Source organism: Pinus tabuliformis, chromosome 3_2, assembly GCF_031772625.1.
Source record: "Pinus tabuliformis cultivar Carrire ecotype Pingquan chromosome 3_2, CPIR1, whole genome shotgun sequence".
In the NCBI taxonomy this organism is placed as follows: domain Eukaryota; kingdom Viridiplantae; phylum Streptophyta; class Pinopsida; order Pinales; family Pinaceae; genus Pinus; species Pinus tabuliformis.
In genome coordinates, this window is record NC_142302.1 from 842,954,223 (window position 1) to 842,967,893 (window position 13,671).

The window sequence follows — 13,671 nt, forward strand, 5'->3', positions numbered from 1 at the left end:
GGAAAAATATTTCATCAAGATCAATTTTAAGTCAGGATGTCACTAGGTACCAATTGAACCCTCCGACGTGTGGAATATTGCCTTCAAATCCAAGGAGGGACTTTTCGAATGGTTGGTTATGCCCTTTGGGTTAATGAATGCTCCTGCAAATTTCATGAGGCTAATGGATGACATCTTGTAGCCATTCACCAACTCATTTGTATTGGTATACTTGGATGACATCTTGATCGTCAGCTATAGTTGGGAAGAGCACCTCCACCACATCTGACATGTTCTCCAAACACTGTGGCAACACAAGTTATGTGCCCATTTGTAGAAATGCATTTTTGGAATGACCCAAGTTCAGTATCTGGGATACTTTATTAATGAATGGGGGGTGCATGTGGATCTAGCCAAGATCCAAGCCATTTGGGATTGACCATCTCCAACCACTCTGAAAAGCTCCGCAAATTTCTAGGTCTTGCCAAATTCTACCGCAGGTTTGTGTTTGGATTGTCTCATATCACTTGGCCCTTGAGTCAAGTCAGCAAGGGAGGAGCGAAAGCAAAATTCTTTTGGTCTGTATCTCAATAGAATGCATTCATAGAGTTGAAACATCACCTTTGTTTGACACAATGCTCGCATTACGAGACTTGCAACAACCATTTGAGATCGAGAGAGATGCCTTTGACTATGTTGTTGGGGCAGTCCTTACTCAACAGGGGCATCCAGTGGCATATCACAGTGAGACACTTCAGACACAGTTCGGAAGTATCCCACTTATGACAAAGAGATGTATTCCATTATGCAGGCCTGCCTACAATGGAAGTATTACATTTTGGGCAAGGAAACGGTCATCCACATAGACCACCAGCCCCTATAGTTCATACAAACTCAAGGGAAGTTGCATAATGATCGCCATCAGATGTGGTCCACATACCTACAACAGTTCCATTTGAATATCAAGTATAAGTAGGGAAGCACCAATAATGTTGCAGATTGCCTTAGTCGACCACCAATCATGGTGTTAACCACCGTGCTAGACTCTTATGGGCACGAGACTTTTGATTGGCCACTTCTCTACAAAAGCGACCCAAAATTCAACCAAACATACCAGACACTCTTGCAATGTCAACATGTTCTAGATTTTCACCTTTAGGATGCCCTGTCATGCCACCTAGGTCACCTTTGTGTTCCTTCAACTGAGCGTGCCAAGATGATTTGGGAAGCACACTACAATTGAGCTGTCAGGCATTTTTGGGTTGAGAAAATGGTGGCAGTACTACAGAAGTATTTCTATTGGCCAAATCTTCGATAGGATGTCGGGAAGTACATTAGCTCCTACACTGCCTGCGCCATTGCCAAACCGACCATCAAGAAGCAAGGCCTCTATACCCCACTGCCTACCCCTAGTTGACCTTGGGAATCCATCTCCATGGACTACATGTCGGGCCTTCCTTCTACTAAGCATGGAAACAACTATTCTTTTTTGGTCGTCGACAGGTTCTCCAAGATGGCCATTGTGGCGGCCTACAAGAAGAATATCACATCAAAATCCACTGCTAAACTCCTCTTTGAATGAGTGTAAGTACACTTTGGGATCTCATAGTCTATCATCTCAGATTAGGATAGTAGGTTCCTCAGTACATTTTGTTCTAGTCTCTGGTCATTGTTGGACACCAAAATCACTATGTCTAGAACCTTCCATCCCCAAACTCATGGCTAGACAAAGGTTTTCAATAGGATGATTGTACACATTATGCACATGTATAACTCAAAGTATCCATGCACATGGGACCAGATCCTCCCCTATCTTCAGCACAACTATAACCGAGCTCTCCACAACTCGACTAGTCACAACCCTTTTTAGGTGGGCTTGGGATTCCAACCATTATGTCCCATTGATGTGGCCATGCCATTTGCAGCTACTTAGGGAGATTCTACTCATGTCTAGTCCAAAAAAGATAAGACAAATAGCTTCATTGAGCACATCCAACATATCCGCTAGCAAGTCCATGACATTCTAGAGAAATCAAATGCCAAGTACAAGTAGTGACATGATCAACATCGAGTGCCACATAAGTTTCAAGTGGGCGACAAATTTTGGTTGAATTTGCAAAAGGAATGCCTTACCGAAGCCTATCAGAAACTCTTACGACTCCGACATGGTCCTTACACCATTACTAAGGCTATGGGAGATAATAAATTTGAGCTCAAAATTCCCCCATTCCTTGGCCTGCACCCAGTGTTCAATGTGGATCGCCTTTGGCCATACTTTCCACCATTACTAGACACATCTAACATTGCAGAACAACTCACACAAACAGAGTTAAATCCAAATTACATGGAACAAGCTGCAATTGATTAAATCATAGAAATGCATATCAAGCACACTTGCCAGCAAAAGATGCAACTATATCAAGTTGTCAAAGCAGGCCAACTCCTTCACTAGTGCAAGTGGCTCACGAGGGACCAAGTTCAGTAGAACTTTCCTCATCTCATGGATGAACTCAACGCAATGGGGACCATTGCTTCCTAAGGGGGGAGGAATGATCTAGGTGGATATTGGTGTCCACCCGCCAATTCCACTTGGACCCCCACCATTGTTTCTTTAAGTTTTTTTAGTTTCCTTAATTGTACCGAAATTTACTATTTTTAGCAGTTTTTTGGGTCCTGAACTTCCCGAGCCGTTTTGAAGCCCTAAACAACATTTTTTTTTTAAATAGTAGTAGCATGGGTCCATGTTCTAATTTTACTCACCACAAAGTTGTAGCCCTCGGATACATCTTTCTAACAAGGTATTGTGCACGTCAAACATAGATAATATGCCAAAGTTATGACCTCAGGAAGTTGACGTACCAATTTACCCAAAACGAGGCCCATAGTTTGGTGCTTCATCTCCTACGGTTAGGTTTTTGGATGTTTAGGGTATTCCATTATTTTTCGACAATAAATAGGCCTTCGACCCTCATTGTAAGATAGTTCAGAGGCATGTAGCTACCACGTCTCTCCTCAAATATAAGCTACCATCATCCGAGCTAGTTTATTTCCATTTCTGTTCATAAGCATATTTCAGTGTTTTACATTAATGAAATGAAGTATTATTTCTGTTGCATCTCTGTATTTATGGTTATATCTATAGTTTTTTGCGTTCCTGTTTAAATCTGGATCACCCATACATGTGGTATTGGACTTTTATGAAACCACATTATTTAAAGGTTTTGTATAGTTATTTAAATGTTTATTTTTTTTCGAAAAATTTATTTAAACATACATAAGGAAAATTATAACTTGGAGAGACTGATCCAAGTGGATATTGGTGGCCACTGACCAATTTTGCTTAGACCCCCACATTGTTTCTTTCAGTTTTTCAGTTTCCTTATTTGTAGCACATTTTACTATTTTTGGCAGCTTTTCAGGTCCTCAACTTCCGGAGTCATTTTGAGGCCGTAAACGAAGTTTTTTGGGAAAAATGGGAGCCACACGAGTACATGAACCAATACTTCTCTACCCAAAGTTGTATTCGTCGAATAGATCTTTGTAACGAGGTATTGCGCGCGTCAAACTGATATCATATGCCAAAGTTATGACCCTAGGAAGTTGATGTACCAATTTACCCAAAACGGGGCCCATAGTTTGGCGCTTCATCTCCTAGGGTTAGGGTTTTCGATGTTTAGGGTTTTCCATTGTTTCTTAACAATAAATAGGCCTTTGAGCCTCATTGTAAGAGAGTTCAGGTGCATGTAGCTGCCACATCTCTCCTCAGAGATGAGCTACCATCGCCTGAGCTAGTTTATTTCCATTTCTATTTGTAAGAATATTTCAATATTTTACATTAATGAAATGAAGTATTATTTCTGCTGTATCTCTATATTTATGGTTATCTATGTAAATTTTTGTGTTCTTGTATAAATCTGGATCGGTGGTATCAATGCGGTCTGCTCTTTCTCTGTTTTTCTTTGCATGTCCCAAACGAGGTCGGGATATAAGGAGTTAGGGCTTGAACTAGTCAAACCTTTGCAATACTAGCCTTGCAAATCCCAATGGACTCCCATGGCAGATGAAAATAAGGATGAGGGGGTAGGAGGTCCTATCAAAATCTTGCTCGAAGAGGCCCTCGAGTGACAAAGGAAAGCAATGATGGACATCTTTACCCAGATCCTTTAGCGACTACCCAGGGGCGACACATCTACTTCGAGCAGCTATTGTGGAAGCGCCACACCCTTTAAAGTACAAGTTAACTTTGACATTCCCATATTTGAGGGTCAGACAGATGTAGACGCTTTATATAAATGGTTAAATCTGCTAGAAGAGTATTTTTCTATTCATGATTTTTCTGGCTGGGAAAAGATTACTTTCGCTCTTCTCAAAGCCGCCCCCCACGTCAAGGATTGGTGGGAAACCTACGATGAGCAGAAGGATGAAAGTACCTCACTTTTTTCAGGGCACCCACTTGTAATTCATTCCAGAATGCCATCAAGGAGAAGTACTACCCTGTCAAAAGCTATGAGGATAAATACATAAAGTGGACCACACTACGGTAGGGAGGGGACCAAGACGTGCTAGAATTTACCAATATTTTTCATACCATTCACACAAAGTTTAGTATCAACGATTCTGAGCTACATTTGGTACTCAAATATCATGACTTCCTACACAGGTAGATCCAGGATGAGATGGAGTTCCTGGACATCTCTCTCGGTACGGCATACAAATACGCTGTCAAGATCAACCAGAAGTTTAAACATAAGATGCGAGACTTTGGATCTGCAAGTCTGAAGAAAGGGAAAGGTACCCCCAAACCACTGAACAAAGCACAAAGCCAACGTGGGGTGGCCCAGGACAACCTGCCAAAGCCGTAAGAAAATAACAACACCACGAAGCTGAAGAAAGACACAGGAAAGTGGTGTGAGTTCCATAAGAGCTCCACTCACAACACAAGTGAGTGTCGGGCCAAGCAGTCACTAGTGGCTAAGCTAAAGTATTCAAAATCATATGCATGTTCAGACTATGAATTAGAACCCAATATGAGGAATGATAAAGGGACGCAGATTATCAATGTAGAACCCAACGCCATCGTTGCCACCATGAATATCCAGAAGGAGGAACATGAAGATCCATAGGAGGAGGAGCACCTCTTCCACTCCTAGATGTGGGTAAAGGGATCAATGCTACAACTCATTGTCGATAGCAGGAGCCAAAAGAACCTCATTTCAGCAGAGGTCGTGAAGCAGCTGGGCTTACTAACCACAATACATCCACAACCGTACACCATTGGGTGACTTCACCAAGGACATGATCTTCATGTGAGCCAGCAGTGTCACATTCCATACAACATCAAGCCCTTCACATATGAGGTATTGTGTGACATTGCTCCACTTGATGTTTGTGATGGATTATTAGGCCAACCATACTTGTGGATGTGACATGTTGTATATGTGTCAAGGCATTATGTTGTTATTGTTAGTTTGGGAAATAAGTTGTACAAGATACCGGAGGTAGCACCGCCTACTGCCATCTCTTTGGTTACTGCAAAACAATGGAGTAAGCTCATTTCCAAAACCAGGATTTTTTTTATTTTTTTTTCTACCTCCGCCTACTGCCATCTCTTTGGTTACTGCAAAACAATGGAGTAAGCTCATTTCCAAAACCAGGAATTTTATTTCTGATGATGATACGCCCTTAAGGAAAGAAGAAGACAGTGACCATGACCTCTAGACAGGGCCCCTCCACATGACAACTACAGATGGAGAAGGTCATGGAGGAGTAGGAGGACATCTTCACCTCCCCCTGCAGGGGTTCCTCTGCATTATGAGGTCAAGCACTCTGTCAATACGACCCCAGGTGCATCGCTGCCCAATGGACCAATCTATTTGCTCTCCGTTATGGAGAATGACGAAATGAAGAGGCAGATTTAGGAGCCTCTACAGAAATTTCACATCCGGCCAACTTCATCGCCCTGTGGGAGACCAATCATGTTGGTACAGAAGAAGGATGGGACTTGGAGACTCTGTATTGACTATCTGGCACCAAACAAGATCACTGTCTTGAATAGGTACCTGATCCTACAGATGGATGACCTTCTGGAACATTTTAAGGGGGAAGCATATTTTAGCAAGATTGATTTGAAATCATGATATCACCAAGTACCAATCGAATGCTCCGATGTGTGGAATATTGCCCTCAAAGCCAAGGAGGGCCTTTTTGAGTGGTTGGTTATGCCTTTTGAGTTGATGAATACTCCTGTAACCTTCATGAGGCTAATGGATGACACCTTGAGGCCATTCAACAAATCATTTGTAGTGGTATAATTGGATGACATCCTGATATTCAACCAGAGTTGGGAAGAGCACCTACACCACATCTGATAGGTTCTCTAAACACTGTGGCAACACAAGTTATGTGCCAATTTGGAGAAATGCACTTTTAGCATGACCCAAGTTCAATATTTGGGATACACTATTGATGAACATGGGGTGCATGTGGATCCAACCAAGATCCAAGTCATTCAAGATTGGCCATCTCCAAGCACTCTAACAGAGCTCTAAAGCTTTCTAGGCCTTGCCAACTTCTACCATAGGTTCCTATTGGGATTTTCTCATATTACTTGGCCATTGAGTCAACTCACCAAGGGAGGAGCAAAAGCAAACTTCTTTTCGTCTAATCTCAATAAAATGCATTCATAGAGTTGAAACATCACCTCTTCTCGGCACCAGTGATCACATTACAAGACTTGCAACAACCATTTGAGAGCGAGACAGATGCCTCTGACTATGTTATTGGGGTAGTCCTTACTCAACACGGGTATCCAGTGGCATATCACAGTGAGACACTTTCAGACACAGTCGGAAATTATCCCACTTATGATAAAGAGATTTATTCCATTGTGTAGGCCTGTCAATAATGAAAGCTTTACACTTTGGGGAAGGAAACAATCATCCACACAGACCACCAGCCCCTGCAGTTCATATAGATGCAAGGGAAGTTGCAGAATGATTACCATCAAAAGTGGTCCACCTACCTGAAACAGTTCCATTTGAATCTCAAGTATAAGAAGGGAAGCACCAATAATGTTGCAAATTGCCTCAGTCGACCACCAATCATGGCAATCACCTCTGTGCTCAACTCTTGTGGGTTCGAGATTTCTGATTGGCCAATTCTCTACAAAAGTAACCTAGAATTTGACCACACATACCAGACACTCTTGGAGGGTCAACATGTTCTATATTTTCACCTTTACGATGCCTTGTTATGCCACCTGGGTCACCTTTGTGTTCCTTCAAGCGAGTGTGCCACAATGATTTGGGAAGGACACTATAGTCGAACTGCTGGACATTTCGGGGTCGAGAAAATGGTAGCAGCACCATAGAAGTATTTTTATTGGCTGATTCTTTGACATGATGTAGGAAAGTACATCATATCCTGCACTCCTTGCGCCATTGCCAAACCAACAATCAAGATGCAAGGCCTCTATACTCCGCTGCCCACCCCTAGTCGAACTTGGGAATCCATCTCCATGGATTACATGTTGGGCCTTCCTTTTACTAAGCATGGAAATGATACTGTTTTTTTGGTCGTCGTTAGGTTTTCAAAGATGACCATTATGGAGGCCTACAAGAAGAATATCACAACATAATCCACTGCTAAACTCTTCTTTGGACGAGTGTGTGTACACTTTGGGATCCCACAGGCTATGATCTCACATCAAGACTTTAGGTTCCTCAGTACATTTTGGTCTAGTCTCTAGTCAATGCTAGACACCAAACTCACTAAGTACACAACCTTCCATCCCCAAACTAATGGCCAGACAGAGGTTGTCAATAGGATGATCGTACACATTGAGTGCATGTACAACTCAAAGCGTCCATGCACATGGGATGAGAGCCTCCCCTATGTTTAGCATAGCTATAACCGGGCTCTCCACAACTTGACTGGACACAACCCTTTTGAGGTGGGCTGAGGATTCCAGCCACTATGTCCCATTGATGTGGCCATGCCATTTGTAGCCACATAAGAAAATTCAGCTCATGTCCAGTCTGAAATAGATAAGGCAAACAACTTCATTGAGCACATCCAACATATCCACCAACAGGTCCATGACATTCTAGAGAAATCAGGTGCCAAGTACAAGTAACAACATGATCAACATCGGGTGCCACACAAGTTTCAGGTGGGTGACAAAGTCTAGTTGCATCTGCACAAGGAATTCCTTACTAGATCCTATCAAAAACTCAAACCATGCCGGTATGGTCCTTACACCATTACCAAGGTCGTGGGAGACAATGCATTTGATCTCAGCATTCCCCCATTCCTTGGCTTGTACCTGGTGTTCAAAGTGGACCGCCTTCGGCCATATTTTCCACCATTATTAGACACATCTGACATTGCAGAACAGCTCACACCAATATAGTTAAATCCATATTGCATGGAACAGGTTGTGACTAATTAGATCATAGACATGCAGATCAAACACACTCGCTAACAGAATATCCAATTGTATCGAGTTGTCAAAGCAGGCCAACTCCTTCACCAGGGAAAGTGGCTCACAAGGGGCGAGGAATGATCCAGGTGGATATTGGTGGCCACCCACCAATTCCACTTGGACCCCCACCCTTGTTTCATTCATTTTTCTAGATTCCTTATTTGTAGCAAAATTTACTATTTTTGGCAGTTTTTTGGGTTCTGAATTTCCGAAGGCGTTTTGAGGCCCTAAACGATGTTTTTTGTTAAAACTCAGAGGAACATGGGGCCATGGTATCATGTTTTTATGCCTAAAGTTCTAGTCCTTGGATAGGTCTTTCTAATGAGGTATTGTGTGCATCAAACATAGATCGTATGCCAAAGTTACGACCCTGGGAGGTTGATGTACCAATTTACCCAAAACAAGGCCCATAATTTGGTGCTTCATCTCCTAGGGTTAGGGTTTTGTTTATTTAGGGTTTTCCATTATTTCTCAACAATAAATAGGTCTTCGAGCCTCATTGTAAGATAGTTTAGGGGCATGTAGCTGCCACATCTCTTAGAGATAAGTTACAATCGCCCGAGCTAGTTTATTTCCATTTCTATTTGTAAGCATATTTCAATATTTTACATTAATGAAATGGAGTATTATTTCTGTTGTATCTCTATATTTATGGTTATCTCTGTAATTTTTTGTGTTCCTGTTTAAATCCGGATCACAGACACCCTTGCACATTATACTAGGTTATAAAATGAACATCTAGACTAAAAGAAAGTTAGCATGAAACCCAACAATGAAAGTAAGTGCAAATCAAATTTCTTTCTTATTTCACATATGGTTGTATATATTTATTGTAAAGGAATTAACCAATATTATATAGTTACTTTATAATTCTATTCCCTTATTCAGAAGGTTATAGTATGATGTTCAATAGTGCCTATCGGTGTGGAACGATGTGTCAAACAGGGTTTCGAATGGATACAATTTTGATTTCTCCACAACCCAGATGTCATGCCACACTTATTATGTTATAATTTTTTTTGGTTCCCCTAAAAATAATTTAGAAGTTTCCCATTACCATTTTATAAAGGTGCAGTGAGCTGGGTAATGGAGCTTACATCAGAGTCCCTTGCATGCACTAAGTTGCGTCCAAATGCCAACGAATCTTCTATTAACACTAATATTGGGTTTGATTCTTGTGTTTTCTTATAATAAACATTAAATAGTATTATGTTTGTAATTAATGTAATGTTAATTGTGTAATTGGTTTACCCTTCAGTAAGGTAGAGGCTAAAGAGATATTTGATGTGTAAGATAGAAAGTTATTAAATTACTTATTAATTTATTTTGTGGTGTAGATTATTGATACAAGTTGATAGAAATGAGTGCCAAATATGGTTTATCTTTTATTTATTTCTCAGGTATCTGTCCCAATTGAGATGCTCACTTTCACTCTCCTTACCTCTCTCAATTAACTTTCATTTCTTGGTTGTAGGCAAAATGGTTGTCCTAGTTTATACACCAAAAACTAAAACCTAAAACATGTACAACCAAGAACTAAAACCTTAAAGAAAAATATAAAATCAAAAACTAAAACGTAAACCTAAAAGTAAACCGAAAACTAATAACTAAACTTACAACTAATATTAAAAGATATGAGAATAGTAAGGAAATATAAAACTAAAACTAGAAAAAGTCTATGAATGAATAGTAAAATGTAATTAAAATATTTATTGATTAAAAAATTGCTTTAATATAAAAAAATCAATTTATATGTCAAAATTATAAAATATTAGTTGTTTTACATTTGGTAAATTAAGAGGTAAAATAGAATGAAAATTTTAGGTAATATAAAGATAATTGAAAAATAAAATAAAAAGAAGATGGCTCACATGATAAATTATTATTTGAATAAATATATAAAAGAGTGTCCATAGCCTTAGTAGCTATTATGCATGAGTCCATGCTTAAAGTGCGGTAGAAGCTCTATCGTAGGTTTTCATATGTGCAATTTTTATTGGAATTGAGACTTGTTGCATCCTTATTTTAGAGATGTGCATCCTTGTTTCTTTAGGGGTTTCATATTTTTTAATATTATGCAATATTTCATATCCAATCAGCTTGTACTAAGTTGTGTTATAGGATTTGAATACATACTTCTAGATTATTTTAATATGACGCAAGAGTTAATTTCAAAAGATATTTTCCTAAGCTTCGCAAATTATAATTAAGGCGTGTCAAAATTATCAAATCAATAACTTTATCAATTGTTATCGTTTAGAAACACAAATTGTATTTTCTTGGCAATTGATTTTTTCTGTATATCTAATACATGAATAAAGAACTTTTTCCATCATTATCATTGAGACTATCTTCTAAACATAAATTGTATTTTATTGAAAGTTGAATTTTCCCATATATCCAACATATAAATAAGAGAGGGAAAGTAAGATAAAATCGGAAAGCCATTAAGAGATGGATTAAGTATTTTTCAAACACATTCATTTAATAGGAAACAATAATACCAATGTTATTAATCATTTGCGATTAGCAGCATAGAGATTGATATATATATATACACATATACATATACATATGTATATATATATATATATATATATATATATATATATATATATATATATATATATATATATATATATATATATATATATATATATATATATATATATATATATATACAATATAGATATATATAGATAACTAACCAAATAATGAATATAAATGTACAATTTGTTATTTAAGACATCTTCTTAGTTAGAAATAACTTGATATTGATATCTGTGTTCTTAGGAATCTTAGATATTTTAAATTAAGAAATGAAATTGTCATAGACAACAGGTTCTTGGGACCCCTCTTCTATACAAGGTGAGTGGAAAATTTCATATCATGGAATTCTCTTATTTGCCACACATTCGCAATGTGGACCAATGATAGGAAGAAAAATTGCATTATCCTAGTGAAATGATGTGGTAGCTACCATGGTCATGACATTGACATAGTGATGATGTGGAATTTAGTAAAGTGACATGTGACATGTTGATTTGGAGTTTTTTGGTGGTCAAGAAGGCCATATTAAGCTTACACATGCCACCACTCAAAAATGGACATGTGGTGATGGTCACATCACTGGTTGATGTGGCAGTCCTTGAATTTTGTGCAAAGGGGTTCATATTTGGTGGTCTTTTCATGTTTTATGAGAGTTCCCAAACTCATAGAGAAACCACAAAAAAAGGAAAAGCTCAAAAGAGAAGGTGCAATTGGCGTTTCCACAAATATTGGAGCTAACATGCTGGGGCATATGCAATAGTGCTAATTCATCAAACCCGAGAAACAATGTTTGGAGAAAGTGTTTGGCTAGTGTGGTCCCTTTGCCAATAGGAGCTATGAGGTAAAGAATTTTCATGACACTAATGATAGACTAGAAGTTTGAACCCCAAGCTGTTGCAAATGGGTGCAGTGTAGTTGAGGTCTCACAAGATAGATGCAGGGAACATGAATTGTTCCCACCTTGTATGTTTACAACAAATTAGCACCTTGAAGTAATCTTTTTTTTTTTTTTCTATGTAAAGACTAATTCTATTAAGTAGAAAATATGGTACAATCAAGAGAGACAAGAGACCGGCAGACCGGAAATGATGAATCTATCAACCTCGGTCCCGGAGAGAAGATTCAAATACATAGCAACAACAGATGACTTGAAAATTCAGACAGACTGGCATTTACCCCATAGGGGTAGAAACTACAACACATTTCTTTTTCCCTTTCTTTTTGTTAACTTTTGTCCAGCCGTCATGCGGAGGATGAGCTAAGACGACTTGAAGACTGGAATTCTCTGTCATCGGGAATTCCTTTTCTGATTCTGAGGAGGTCTCATGGGCGCGTTTCTGGAAACCTGTTATGTCCTGGGTGTGTCCCATAGTATCTATGGGAGGATCCATCGACTGAGGCGCCTGATCTTGTTCTGAATCGCTTTCCCCAGCCTTTGAATCTGGGGAGCTGGAGCCTCTAGTTTGCGGTGGAGGGCAGGGAGCCCAACGCTTGGGTTTGGTTTTTGCGAAGGTTCCCTTTTTCGATCTTGCTGTCAGCGACGGGCAGGAGTTCTGTAGGTGCCCTGTTAGGTGACAATGGCGGCACCGAAAGGCAGTGTTTTCATAGTCTAGAAACTGAGTCCATACGGTGTCTTTGATCTTGAGATTGATTTGCTCTGGCAAACCCTTGCTTAAATCTAGCTCCACGCAAATTCTGGCATATGTGTAGAGCCCTTGCTGTTCCCTCTCGTAATCTCCCATTAAGAAACAACCCAAAGCATTGCCTATTTGCCTGTATACCGCTGTGCGCCACAGGTAAATGGGGAGGTTTGGAAGTCTGATCCAGACAGGGGCTTTAGTGATAACTGCAGAAGCTGGATCAAAGTCAGGGAACCAAGGAGTTAAGAAGAGGCCTGCCGAACCCATGAACCAGGGGCCTTCTTCTAAGGCCTCTTCATAGTTCTTGAGATTGTCAAACAGCACTATAAAATATCCCCTTGCACAGAAGTAGATCTTGCAACGGTGAGTCTAGTTCTCCTTGATCCAATCATGAAGATCCTTTGAGCGTGGCCAGAGCCCATTGAATCTGCAGATGATGGCCCTTTCCGCGAATTGTTGGGTGTCGTCTGCCAGGTCCGGGTAAGAGATCTCAACAGAGGGAACCTCTTCCGATTTATCTACCAGAAAAGGCTTGGGTGAAGCCTGAACTGGTGGATCTGTCTTTTCAAGCTTCTTAGCATGGACTGCATCCTTATATGAAAATGCCTTTGCTGAGGATGACTCTCCAGCAGCACCACCCCTCAAGCGAAGGGTTAAAATAATGGATGCATCCTTCTTAATGCCGTAAAAAGAAATAGGATAGGGATCCTCCAGTTGTTTACCTTCGTGGAGAAGTCGTTGAGCTGCAGAGGGGATCCCCAGTTTGATGCTCAGGGTTTGCTTAAGATTCTGCACTGGATCCGTTTGGCTTACCCATTGTAGCATAGTTTTGCCTGAAATGGGCTTGATTTGTATCTGGAATAAGGAATAAGAGTCTGTGTGCCCCTTTCCCCTGCAGATCTGTGTAGAGAGATGGCCCGCGTGATGATCAGCATTCGTTTCCTGGTGAAGAGGAAGAGGCTTACAGCCAGTCGGAGCAGGCTTTTCCTTCCCAACTACCAAGATCGGAGGCGAAGCTGC